The sequence below is a fragment of the Contarinia nasturtii genome, unplaced genomic scaffold (genome assembly GCF_009176525.2).
Source record: "Contarinia nasturtii isolate CC-2019 unplaced genomic scaffold, AAFC_CNas_1.1 Cnas_scaffold_1426, whole genome shotgun sequence".
NCBI classification, from domain to species: Eukaryota; Metazoa; Arthropoda; class Insecta; order Diptera; family Cecidomyiidae; genus Contarinia; species Contarinia nasturtii.
The window spans coordinates 182731-197758 of NW_022198763.1; the positions used below are offsets into that span (position 1 = coordinate 182731).

Below are 15028 nucleotides of genomic sequence, written 5' to 3' on the forward strand. Positions count from 1 at the left end.
TGACACATAATCTTGGTGTACGAATTACAATTATTTATTGCAGAAAATAGAATAGATTGCGCTGTGAAAAATTTCGCATCGCTTCAAGGGCTTTTCGAAATTTTTTCTTCGATTTCCTTAACTCGATCTTTGACAGAAGTGAAAGATGAATCCCTCTCAATTTGAGGTGTTGGCTTCAACCCTGACTTGCGTCATATGGGCTTCTGTGTTATTAAGCCGAACTTAGCCCAACGTGGCGCCATCTCTTTACACGAAATCCAAGTAATAGAACTTTTCAAGTTACGAAATAATCGCACATCGAATTGCGTTTCTTAAAAAATTGTTTGTAAACACTTTACTTGATTTTTCATAATTTAAAAAACCCTAAATAATATAATAAAAATATAGAATTTTTTTATATAGATAAATAAAATTTAATTTAGAATTAAAACATAATATATCATATGAATTGTGTATAGAATAGTGTGATTACATTGATATCTCTACAATGTACGTATTACGTATTGGAAAATCTCCAACATATATAGCGTACAAGTGAATAGAGCGAAATGTCAAAATTGTTTTACTGTTTGTAGTTTAATGTTGCGACGGAAAAAAATAATGGTAAGTATTATTATTATGTGTGATTGTTACAAAGCATTTTATTGAATTTTATTGGTTTTAATCGTTCATGTTTTTTTTGTGTATTAAACCGACTAAATCAGCCTTACTTTTGCAAAGATTGCAACGATATCGTTCAAATGAACGAATATAAGCATGGGAGGTTATTTCATGGTAAGACCCGTGGTGGAATCAAAACCGGAATAAAACGCGAAGATTGCGAACGTATAGACAATATGCAAGTGGATGAAGAGATGGTATTCACCCATGAAAGCGATGAATACCTATCACGTCTTCTCCAATATGCAACAAAATTGAATCGATGTGCAAGAATGATCGGAAAAGACACGGGCGCATCTACACTCATAATATCCCTCGCTAATGAAGCGTTACAATTTGCTGAAAACACCGAAGACGCCGAAGCCTTAAATCCTGGTCGAGATTTATTGGATTTAGTCGAAATGTTGACGTCTAATCAGTCTATTGCGTTTGAAAATGTTTTGAATCAAACCGATCAAACCGCAGTTAATGCGAAAATCAAAGTTGATTTCAATTTCCAAAAGAACATATTAAGCGCCATTCCACCGATCCCACCTAAAAATAATGACGAAAGGCATCAACAGACAAGAGAGAATTTACCGATTTTCAAATCCCGTCATCAAATTATCGACACTATCAATCGAAATCAAGTGGTCGTTATATCAAGTCAAACAGGTTAGAATGTCTGCCATTTTCATTTTTTTATTGAGATTTTTTTTTTTGATTTTCGTATGGATCTCAATAGGTTCGGGGAAAACCACTCAAATACCTCAGTATATCATGGAGGATTCTTTATTGCGCCAACAAAATTGTCGAATATATTGTACACAACCTCGTCGATTAGCCGCTACTTCAATCGCAAAAAGAGTTGCGCTAGAACGAGGAGAAGATATTGGACACTCAATCGGATACCAAATTCGTATGGAAAGTTGTATTTCTCCGATTACCAATTTGATCTATACGACAAGGTGATTGAATTCAAGTTGTATAGTTAAACTAGTAGCAAATTTGATAGAAATTCTAACAATTTAACTTTTTTCAGTGGATATTTATTGCGATATTTAATCGGATCGAAGAAACTTGTGTTCAAAAGTATCACACACTTGATATTGGACGAGGTTCATGAAAGGGAAAAAGTAACCGATTTCTTGATGATTTTTATTCGTGATGTTCTCAAATCAAATCCACACATGACGGCCTAAGAAGAAAACAATAACATACAGAATATTCTGCAAAAAGACGAATACAAATTTATGTGAGCAAAAACCAAATATACAAACAGACAGCGCAAAGGTAAAACAGCCTACTTACATAAGAAACACATGTAAGTAGGCTGTTTTACTTTTGCGCTGTCTGTTTGTATATTTGGTTTTTGCTCACATAAATTTGTATTCGACTTTTTGCAGAATATTCTGTATGTTATTGTTTTCTTCTTAGGCCGTCATTTGTATACTTGACTGTGTAAATGCAGCTAATGAGAATATCTGATTTATCACGAAATTAAAAAAGAACTAATTAACTTCCAGTATAAAATATTTAGAATTTTAATATTATCAACTTTTTTTTTATTTTGGTGTCCGAAATATTAAAATTATGCTGAAATAAATATAATATTACTAACTTAACCTAACTTTCGCTTTGCAAATGTTGAACGTGGTTGAACGTAACAACTTCAAACTGTCTAGTGGAGACGGTAGTGAATTCGCCGCGCAAATAAAAGCTTTTTGACATCGGTCTGTTCAGAATTTGCAAAGAAAACAAGAAAACAACAAACAAAAATTTCTTACGATAATTTATTAGACCAAAAAAATAGATATTAGCATATATTTAAATGTGCATTCAATGATGTAATGATAAATTCAGAATTTGATAAATGTTCAAAGATAGCGAAAAAAATCAACTAATTGAGCCACATTTGTATGGTATTTGAACAAATATGTTTGTGATTTTTGGAACATTGAATATGATTGAAAGCAAAAATGACAACAAGTCATCATTTTCCGATTAAAACTCTAATGATTTTATTTGTATCGATATTTGGTTGATTATTTTTTTGATAATTGATATGTCAAAGATAACAAACGCATTTACGACGACACATTCCAATTATAGTTATTTGAAAAAAAAAAAAATGAAATTTCATTTTCTTTTGCTTTCCAATGTCAAGTTTTTGTTGTTTTCTGATAATAGAATCGGATTTTTTCAAACCTCGAACTTCTATCTCATATATTGAATGATTCAATCAATTGAATCAATTGAAACCATTTGATAGTTTTTGTTTATTTTCTTTTCCGGCGAAATACAACTGAATTGATATACTGATATATGTACAGCAAGCTGCAATCATCTGGAAATAATAATTTCCTGAATTAAAAAAGCTCAACTTCGATACACTTGAACTTTAAAATATTCACTCCGGCCAAAAATTGTCGGTCAATAGTAATGAAGCCTTTGCAAGAAATAGATACGTCCAAATATTTGACTTGGTACAGTAGTTCCTTCTTGATAAAATATAATCGTTCGTTGTTGATGGTCGAAAATGCCAGCTTCTCTATGTTCTCCATTAACTCGGTTTTCTTATGAAAGACAAAAAAACGCTTAGCATTATTTTCTCTCTCTCTCTCTCTCTCTCTCTCTCTCTCTCTCTCTCTCTCGTCCACATAAAAGTATAAACTCACCTGAACTGTGCAATAATGGCAGGCATTTATCAAAAAATTTACAGTTACCGCTGCGTTCAAGATGGTGCAAGCTGGAACTATTCCAATTTTTTTTTTTTTTTTTTCTTCAAAGTAAATGTTTATTCCCATGAATTTAAAATAATCGATTTATATTTACCAATACCACCAGCTTCTTTAGTGAAAGATAGAAATAGGAAAAAATAAAAGCAAAATGTGGTGATCTGAATAAAATATCCAAAAACAACTGTCAACAATATCCAAGCACACCGTTTTTCAATCATATTCTTGCACTTCCATATTTTGCGATGCGCACAAGTAACATAGTTAAATGTATTCAGTCGCTGTACATCATTGAATTTTTTCGTCTCTGAAATTTGTTTTAGATTCGTGTTTATGAATTCCAGTAGCATACGCAGCAAATCAATGTGAAACAAAAAATAAAATACAAATGCTTCGATGAAGATGTACATTGGCACCCATGCCCAAATAGTCAGTATGCCAATAAAACGCGGAGCAAAAAATGTGCCAGTCGTCAAATTAATGACAGAAAATATCATCAATATGACAATTTTACGATTATAATTTCGCATGAATTCATCACCACTGAACGTTTCGTTGAAATGTTTCTCGATCGACACTTTGATGTTGAGCAATTCTTTAATTATATTTTGTACCTTTCCTTTCATAAAGATGTTTGACGCTATTATCAATACATTTGTAAGAACAATGCTTAATCTATATAGGGGTAATGACCATTCAACTGCGTTATTTGACTGTATCTGAATACTCAAAAAGTGATAAGCGCAAACGACAGTGATGACCAAATGCAAAAATATTGGAATACATTTCAAATATTTGAAATCGAACAACTTTGGAACAGAATTTGTTTGAGCTGTTAGAAAAAAGAGCAGCAAATATTTGTTCAGAGATTTGGAATCCATGATAAATCAATTTTCGTCGAGCACAATAGAAATTGTAAAGAATACTAATTTCAACGAAATAAATGAACAAACTTTTGTGTGATGGTTCCATGAGAAATCTTTCTCGAATTATAATTCTCCAGTTGATGAATGTGGATAATAATAAAATATTTATTTTGATGACTTTTTGAACAAAACTTGAGCTTAATTTAATGATAAAAACTTTGCCGATTGTTTCATCGATCCAAAGTGCCATTTTATGGATAGATAAATAATTAAATTTCATCCAATAATTAATAATTAAAAATTATTTTATGAGAATATGAACTCGTTAGAAACAAAAATCAGAATGAAGAAAGTTTTTTATTTGTCTCAAAGACGGAATTAAATATGATAAAGAACAATCATCTTTTTCATTCAGTGATAATTATAGTTTTTTTCTTTTGGTCGTTATACCGGTTGCGGTGAATTTTCTCATATTAAGATGATATTAATATCTATTAACATAAGGCGATTTTAATGTTTATATCGAAATACAGTGAAAATATTAAGAAATAAATTTTCAGAAAGTCAATCATTCAATTAAACCTAGAAAATCATATTCCTATTTTGCATTCAAATAGAACTGAATTGAAACAATGATGTATGTGTTGCAGGCCACAATCATCTGAAAATAAGAACGTCAATCAATTGAAAAGCTATTATGATAATAATTAAAATATTTACTCCGGCCAAAAGTTGTCGGTCAACCGTGATGAATCCATTGCAAGAAATGGATAAATCCAAATGTTTTATTTGTTGAAGAAGTGCATGCTTGTGTTGATGCAAATTATGATTATTGATCGTGCTAAAAGCCATTTTTTCAACGCTTTCCATCAATTCAACTTTCTTATAAGAAAAGGGTGGCTAAAAAAGTCAATTGAAGGCATTCTCAATAGAAAAAAAAACCAAAACTTACCTGAATCGAGCAATAATGACAGGCATTAATTAAAAAAGTGATTGACACCGCAGCGTTCAAGAAGTTAATAATTGGATCTAAAAAAAAGAGTATTGGATTAAAATTTATGAAAATCAGCTCCATCACTTTTAAGAAGTAAGGCACTCTCAGAATCACTGTTCTAGTTGACTTTCTAGGATTTGATGTGATAGGCTTTTTTATTTAATTTGAGTAATGTCTTAAGTCTATAGAAATCAAAATGCTTATCACCACTGGACTCACCGGAACCCGAATTAAGTAAAACTCGAACAGTGAAATCTGTAAAATTAACTACTTACTTATAACTGTTGAATTTTTTATTGTAGTTATAAACAAAAATAAATAAAACGAATTGATTGTAATCATAATAAAATATCTGAAAATCACAACCATCAATATCCATCCAAAGCGTTTTTCAATCATACTTTTACAGTTCCACATTTTTCGATGCACAAAAATGATATAGTTTAATGTATGCAATCGCTGTACTTCATTGATTTTTTTCGTTTCAGAAATTTGCTTTAATTTTATACATAGAAACTCCAAAATCAATCGCAATAGATCAACGTGAAATACAAAATAAAGTAAAAATACGTCATTGAAAAAATGCATAGTTAAATGTGCGTAATTGGATCGCTTATATTTCGATGGCAAATATGCAAGAGCTGTAGAGTTACAAATAAAAATTATCACCAATATAGCCATTTTACGATTATGATTAAGTATAAATTGATCAGCATTGAACGTTTCCTTAAACTGTTTTTCGATAGAATTTTTGATAAGAAGTAACTCTTTGGATATATTCTGCACTTTATCATTTGCAAAGACGTTTGACGTTAGTATCAATATATTTGGAATTATAGTCATGATTCTGAGAAAAGGCAATGTCGAAGAAATTATGTCCGGTCCATTGATCTGTATACTCAAAAAGTCATAAGTACAAACGACGGTGAGGACCAAATGCAAGAATATTGGAATCCATTTCAAATATTTGCGATTGAAAATCTTTGGAGCCGAATTTGTTTGAGCAGTTAGAAAATAAAGCAGAAAATATCTGTCCAGAGATTTGAGATCCATGATAAATAACGAATCAAGTCAAACACAATAGAAATTATAGACAATACTAAATTCAAGGAAATAAATGAACAACCTTTTATGTGGTGATTCCATAAAATAGCTTTTACTTTTCCGCACACACCTATGGAGTGTAAGGGGAAAGTATTGCAATGAGTTAAAATTTATCGCGAGAAATTTTTTTGCTCAAAAACGGAAGGTTTTTTATGGAAGGTACACCAAATTGTAAGATTTTTTTGTTTCAATAACACCTTATTGACATTTCTTCAGACTATCCGAATGTTATTTTTGTATGAAAAAAAAACCTACTTTGCACAGGTTCAGCTCAAATTCAAATTTTTTATGATTTTGTGTGTCGAAAATTATTTTTATGGCAAAATTAACGTCAGACATATTTTTATAGCGTTTTGTCAGAAAATAGAATACTTTCAAATGTCATACAAATGGGTTCATCATGAAAGCGTGAAAAATCTTTTCTCGGGTACTTCTGCTATTAAATTAAAGAATATTTCGTTACCAAAGTTGAAACATATTTTTTGGTCTCGAACTTTACGCCGCTTGAATGGCTTGAAAAATCGAACAAATGATATTTTGAACTTTATTAATAAAATACGCAACTACCACCGTGCGGAAAAGTTCGTCTTACTCTAATAAGACTCTTTATTTTGAATTATATTTCTTAATGGGTATGAGAAAATATTAATAAATTCTTCATTGAAAATCGACAATTAGCCAAGCTTAGAGGCTCTAAGTTAGAGCTAATGAGTAAAACTCCATTCCAAAAATAGTACGAACTAAAAAAATGTGAAAAGAAGAAGTCTTCATTTTATGCTCACTTCTTCACTTTTACAATGTCTTCAGAAGGGTAATCACAAACAAAATCGTAATGAAAAATCAATAAAACAAATAACAGAATCCTCAAGGCATGTGTCGGTCATCAGTGAAAATGCTCGGAAAAAATGTTGATTAGTAAACTCTTCCGACTCTAGTACCTATGCAAAACTTATTTCTGTTCTTGCTGCTGTAATTTGATTAAATCTTTCCAATAAAGTCTTGTGTCATCATAGCTGGGCAGACGAGTTTACTCTTTCCGAGAAGGTGTTTGCACTAGACAGAATGGACTTTTGGGAAAATTCTTTTGATTTGCTAGGGTTTTTTGGAATAAAATTCTTTAGATTTGGTAGAGATTTTAAAGAGAAAAATCATCCAATTTACAAGGGATTTTGAAGGACAATTCTCTCCTCGGTCATAAATTTTGATCCAGATGGAATAAAAAAACTCCCCCCTCATAATTTTTGAAAAGTTTGAAATTACCCCTTTACTAATTAGAAGAAATTTCCATTATAGATACTCTGGTCTCTATCGGAACAGAAGATTTCCGACGGCAAATATGATCGACTGTTCAAAATATATTGGCGCGAACCACCAACAGTCAAATCAACATCAAATTTCGATTCCTCCAAACATTGATCAATGCTCGGACAAACGTCGAATGAGTCGATTTGTTGTTTTTGGTACTAAACAGTAGTAAGAAAAAGCGCTAAGTAGTAAGAAAAATGTACACACAAAGAAATGATTTACCGTTCATCGAATGAAATTAAAGTTTTGAATTCAGCCGAACCAGACAGTTGAAAGTTGCGCTTGGCTATTTCATCGAGCGTCGCTATTTGATGACGTTGAACGGGCACTTTTATAAAGCGAATTCCTTTGAAGAACACAATTTGCCATAAAATAATCATTATAAACAATATAAATCCATAGAATATTCGTAATGGCATTGATTTCAGTTTGAAACGTAGATTCAACCCAATGACGGCCGGCCATGCAGTGGAAATAACACTAAATTTTAAATTTGGCGCGCTCTTTAGTTTCGATTTGAATTGTTAAATTTGCATTGATGTGCCCTTTAAAACTGAGAGCACTCGCGTCGATTGTGTTACATAAACTCAAGTTGCTTCCACTGCATGCCGCCGGCAATGTTATGAACATAACGGTATAATGCCAATTGCATTGATTTCTTTTTCCGTAATTTACATCGAATTGAATCATGACATAGATTATGATTGCAATTACGTAAACGATGCCAAAAACAATTATAAACCAACAGCCAGGGGACAGAGCCAAAAATGCGTTGAAGATCATCGGATAGTTTGATGCTAGGGGATCGGATCTCGATCAGAAAATAGCGAATTATTCGATATTTTGCGAATTTTATGCGAAATTATTTGTAAGCGATGGGCCAGTAAAGCTGTGATTTAAAAAACAATTCGCAAACAAAACGCTATGAACGTGAGACAATTCGCAAAATTTGTAAGTTTTGTATGTATCAAATTGTGAACGCTTGTAAACGAGCCAAGTGAACAGCGGCGACGCACGAAAACGAAATGAGTGAATAGCGACAACGAACGAAAGAAAAAATGTTATCCGCTGCCGCTATTCACTCACTTCGTTTTCTTGCGTCGCCGCTATTTACTTGGTTCGTTTGCAAGCGTATATTATATAGTTTGATTGTGATAACTTTTTGCGAATAGCTTGCGAATTGTATGCGAATTTCTTGAATTATTTTACTAAAATGATGACTTTATCATACAATCAATAAATTTTGTCCATTCGCGAATAGATCATTTCCCCTAGGTTTGATGATTTTTACAAGCCGAAAATTAAACTGTTTGATAATTTTCATGAGTTTGATACAGATACAGAAAATTTGACCGGGATTACGGAGTTACACTGTCTGAAATAGGTCCCCGAAGGAATTGAATTGATGAACATTGGTAGTTCCGATTGAAAATGAGGATATTTAGACTCGAATATCATTATTTTATTATTATATCATAGTTTTACATAATATTTCAATTATCATTAATGACCAAGGTCATGCTGGGGTCAACAGCTCATCAAAAAACAGTTAAGAAACCAAATATCGTGAAATTGAAATGTTATTGACTTTTTATTATACCGAGAAAGCATTTTGAAGTTATGACTTGCATCATTCCTTTATAGTCGGCAACGTCCCAGTCCACATCAAATTCCTGCCGGCGTGATGTTGTTTCATTCTTCGACGGCTGTCATGATTCTTGTTAAACCACTTCCCTTCTGCGTCACATAAAGCATCTTTTTTCATTAAGCTTTCCGGGAGATTTTTCATATAATATCGTTTACCATCAAAAAATTGTTCCAAATAAAACCAAACTCTTCCTCTCGTCGTTCGCTTCCTCTTACGATCAATGATAATTTCACAAATTAGCGACGATGTCGCAAAGAAACATCCAAAACCAATCACAAAAAACATAAATGTATATTCTTTCAAAGTTATTTGTGGTGGTGGTGTGTAACGTAAAGCTGTTTCTTTCTTCCGTTGATTATCGCGATGCCATTTTATAAATAATCCACTTTCGAAGGCATTTTGCATAATTTTTTCAATTCTTAACTTCAATGGAAAATTTCCTCGCATTAATAACACTGGCTGATAAGTTGCAATGTTCTCGTCTCTGTCGAAACAGAAGATTTCCGACGGCGAATATGATCGACTGTTCAAAATATGTTGACGCGAGCCACCAATAACCAAATCCCAATTATCATCACGCTTCAATTGCTCCAAACAATAACCAATTGTTGGACAAACAAGAAATGAGTCGATTTGGGATTTGTAATACTAAAATGGAAATATTAAGGAATGTTTTTATTTGGAGTTTAACGTGTAATTTAGAATAATTATTATTATCTTTTTATTGAAAAACAACAAATATTACACTATTAAGAATTGTAAAATTCTCAGATGCGCATAGAAAAATGAGCCAGAAAAGTCGGGAGTAGCACATCATTTGTTAGAAAGCACATCATCTGTTAGTTTAGATGGATTAAAATTGTTAAAAAAATGTAATCAGAAGTAATGAGTTAGATGCGCACGAGTCATTTTACATTCATAAAAACATTAACCATTTGATGAATCAAGACGATGAACCAATTAAAGATCATATTTTTAAGAAAATTATCATTTAAAATCGTGGTAATATTTGTTTTGCATAAGAATCCATTGAAAATATTGTCAACAATTTAAATCCGATGTCGAATGGAATATCAAGTAACTTTTGTTTTTCAATCATTCAAATATGTTTAGCAAATTCAGTTGTTTCCTATAACTCAATGAGGATGAAAGCATTGCTTTCGAAATTCGCATCTGAGAATTTTACAATTCTTAATAGTGTAATATTTGTTGTTTTTCAATAAAAAGATAATAATAATTGGAAATCTTATACTTAAACTACTGTCATTGTAATGATGTTACGCAATCTTACTCGGTCATCGAATGCAATTAAATTAGAAACTTCGACAGAACCAGCCAAACGAAAATCCTCGTCAATGATTTCGGTTACAGTCGAAATTTGATGACGTTGGACAGGCTCTCTTAGGAATCGAACACCGCGAAGCATGACAATTTGCCAATTAAAAAACATGCCAAAAAATATAACTGCATAAAATATCCGTAACGGGAGGTATTTTGGATAGAATAGTTGACTACCTCCAACGGCAGACGGTAAGGCAATCAGACAAGTTGTATAGTGCCAATCGAATTGATTTCGTTTTTCATATTTCAAATCGAATTGAATGAAAATGTACAAAATTAATCCCGTTCCGTATCCCATACCAAATATTACTAGTAACCAACATTCTGGTGTTGCTGCCACAAATATATTTATGAGAAAAGGAAAATATTTGGCTTTTTGTGTGCACCATATCAGTTCATCGTGATATGGTTGATAAATTATGGATGTTGATGGATGCAGATTGGTGAAATTGGGGAATATTCCACCAATTAAAATGTCGGAGTTGCTGAGTTGAAGAGATGCGATTAGAAATTAATGACGGAATTCAAATGTTAAAGTAATTATAATACTTCTTAAGCAGTCGATTGAAGCCAGTAGTAATCAAATTGTCATCGAAATGCAGTTTCAACTCCATATGTTCCTTTTCTGCAATGGTTTTGATTAGTTTGAAATCGATTCCTTTGTCGAATTGATCGCGATACATGAATGGTTCATAGTATCGAGTGGTCACTCGTAAGGTCCGTCCTTCACCTTCCTGTGCTGGATGGATCTTGAGTCCATGTGATGGTACTAGGAAGATCCAAATTATATACAAGAGTAAAATGTTCACTCGAAGTATTTGAACCATTTTTACGGTCAAAATTAGAAGGATTGGGATAAAAGTTTTAGACTTCTTAGTTGAGAAAACAAACAAATACTGAATATAGTTTCAGGAAATGCAATGATTTTATTTATATCGATATTTGGTTGATAATTTTTTGTTGATAATTGAAATGGCAAATGGATTCACTAACATAAATTGAAAAGAATAGATGGAAAGAGGTGAGATTGTATAATGTATATTGCAACAAACAGTGCTTTCTTGTGATTATGTAGCACCAAAAAGATAACAAGATATGTTTAAACATTCACGCAATGACGTGACAACGCAACAAATTCCAAATTTTAACTCTAACTTTGACCATTTGGGTCAAAGATAATAAAAAGATTAACCAGTGCTGTAATTGCTTAATGTTTATCTGCCTCGATCTGGCTGGTTGCCGAAAAACTAATAATCGAGCATGAAAAGGAGGTGCTTTTATATTACTTTATGGAAGTGTGACCATCATATGCGTTTTGTGTCACGCAACTTGTGTGTAAAGTGTTGTTGTTTCATTTGATTACTAACTAATAAGACAAGTCTTTGAAATAATGTCTTCTACCATCAAAGAATTGACTCAAATACATCCATATTTGGGAGATATTATTTTGCAGCAGTTTTTTTGAACGAGGATTTCAATGAAAAATGTAAAAGTCGAAATAAGAAGACCACCGCAAAAAATTGCGACAAAAAATGTTTTCAGCTGTAAAAATTCAGGACATAAAGCCGCAGAAATTGCTTAATGACAGTTTAATGATTGAATGAATCAAGATGAAAATATGATATTTTGTGATCCATGATGATGAATCTCGTTGACATTTTGGTTTCGTTTAATGACCACAATTTTGTATGAAATGAGTATTCTCTTGAGAAAATTCTTTTTTTTTTACAATTCTCTTGCCACTTGAATCGAATCTGAAACGCAATTCACCGAATTTTAATGTGGTTAGTTATTAAAGGACATTCTCCGACTATGGTCAACAATTGTAAAATGCGTTCACTTATAATATTGATGTTATTCGCTCCACAAGTCATTTTAGTAAAAATGGATTCAAATTCATCAAAATTTAACCATAAATTCGAAATAAATCCTCCTGAATCGGTTTCCTTATTGCGTGTGTCTACTTCACATTACGAACCGTTTATGTGTCAAAGCCAAGGTGGAAAGTATAATAAGGGGATCGAGTACAATCTCATCAAGACCATTGTCGCAAAGGAGAATTTGAGTCTATTGATGCAAAGCCAAGAAAGTCGACTCAAAGCTGACCTTTTGGTTGGTGGTTTGTTTCCAACCGCACGGTCTTCGGATGATTTAACGATCTCAAAAGCATATTTTGGTGACGATTTGACGTGGTGTGTACAAAAAAGCGGAAAATATCCCTTCATTTTAAATTTTTTCTTCATTGCCACACCATCTGTTTGGATCTTACTTATATTCGGAATTGGATATGGCAGGTAAAATGATTATTTTATTCATTTGACTGTATCGATTTCATTTTATAAGAAATAATGCCCATTTCGAATGGTCTATGCAGCGGGTTGCTAATTTACGTAATGATTCAGTTCGATTTGGAGTACAAGCATCGTAATCAACGCGATTGGCATTATACAACGTGGCTCATTGCTTTACCAGCTGCCATTGGGATTAATCAACGTTTTCAACCAAAATATTTACCTTTGCGAATCTTTTATGTTTTCTTATTGATTATGAACATATTTACATCGATAATTTTTTTTTACAATGTGAACCAATATCAAAGAGTGCCTGTACAACGTCATCAAATATCGACTGTAACTGAAATCATTGACGAGGATTTTCGTTTGGCTGGTTCTGTCGAAGTTTCTAAATTAATTGCATTTGATGACCGGGTAATATTGCGTAACATCATTACAATGACAGTAGTTTAAGTATAAGATTTCCATTTTAGTATCACAAATCCCAAATTGACTCATTTCTCGTTTGTCCAACAATTGGTTATTGTTTGGAGCAATTGAAACTTGATGGTTATTTGGCTGTTGGTGGTTCGCGTCAACATATTTTGAACAGTCAATCACATTCGCCGTCAGAAATCTTCTGTTTCGATAGAGAAGAGAACATTGTAACTTATCAGCCGGCACTTTTAACACGGAAGAGATTCCAACTGAAGGAAAGAATCGACGATATCATCCAAAATGCATTCGAAGGTGGATTATTTATAAAATGGAACCGCGATAGTCAAAGGAAGAAAAAACCAATTTTACCTTACAAATCACCACCATCTGTAACTTTGAAAGAATATGCAGTGATCTTTATTTCTATTTTGGGTTTTGGAACATTCATGTCGATTTCATCGCTAATTTGTGAAATTGTCATTGAAAATAAGATGAATCAACCGACGAGAGGAAGAATTTGGATTTATTTGGAACAATTTTTTGATGGCTCGCGTCATTATTTAAAAGATTTACCAGAGAGATTATCACTGAAGAGGAGAAATCGCCGCAGGACACATCGTGCAACACAATATGGATGGAATAATGACCGAATGCGGAATGACATAGGGTATCTTCACGCAAAACTGCATTCTGGAGTAATAAGTGAATAAAGAGAAGAAGAAAGAATGATGCAAATATGTGGAAAATAACATGAAGATGACAGAAAATACACTGTCTAAAGTTAGCACAATATATTTTATTCGCAATAAATATTATACATTTTTCGAATAAACTGCGCACAATGACAAGTTGGCATTCAATCCTTTTACTCAAAGCAATACTACCGCATTTTATTATTGGCACAATATATTTTTACCATTGAACATTACATTTACCTATAGGTTAAACAGAGAAGAATCACACAGATTGAAGAAGATTTAAAGTTGATGCAAAAATTCAATGATATTTTTGATTTAAGATTATAAATGATGTACAGAGATTCATAAAAATCCAAAATGCTTTATTTCTGTTTAATTTTTATTGAAAATTTTGAGTAAATACAGACAAATTGGTACGTGATTAGAACAAGCTAAATTGTGTGTGGTGAATAAAATCTACAATAAATGTTGCTATGAAATAGTAAGGCATTACAAAATATAATCTATCCTTTTCTATGAGTGCACAGTGCGTTCACTCTATGATTATACCACAGTCAGAAAAATTAATTTCTTCTATTAAATGTGAACTTCCCTGGTAAATCTTTTAAGCAATGTCTCTTTCCATCAAAAAAGCGTTCAAAATATCTCCAAATGCGAGACTGTGGATTTCGTTTTATCATTCGACTGATGATAAATTCACAGCATAGTGTCGCCATGCACATGAGTGGGCCAATTCCCATAAAAAAGAAGAACATAAAAGAATACTCTTCTAGTTTGACTTGTGGATGTAGTTTATATGGAACGAGGCGTTTTCTTTTCCACTGACTGTCACGATCCCATTTCACAAACAATCCCGCTTCAAATGTATATCGAATGATTTTTTCTATTTTCTTCTTCAATTTGAAGTCTCCTCGCATCAATAACACCGGCTGATAAGTTGCAATGTTCTCTTCTCTATCGAAACAGAAGATTTTCGACGGCGAA

At 32.5% G+C, this 15028-nt stretch overlaps 1 protein-coding gene across 1 annotated transcript in view; it reads left to right on the plus strand.

Annotated features, from left to right (window-relative positions):
• Positions 1 to 15028, plus strand: part of LOC116346080 (coiled-coil domain-containing protein 63) — a 137829-nt gene that overhangs the window by 113437 nt on the left and 9364 nt on the right. The window lies entirely within an intron of this gene.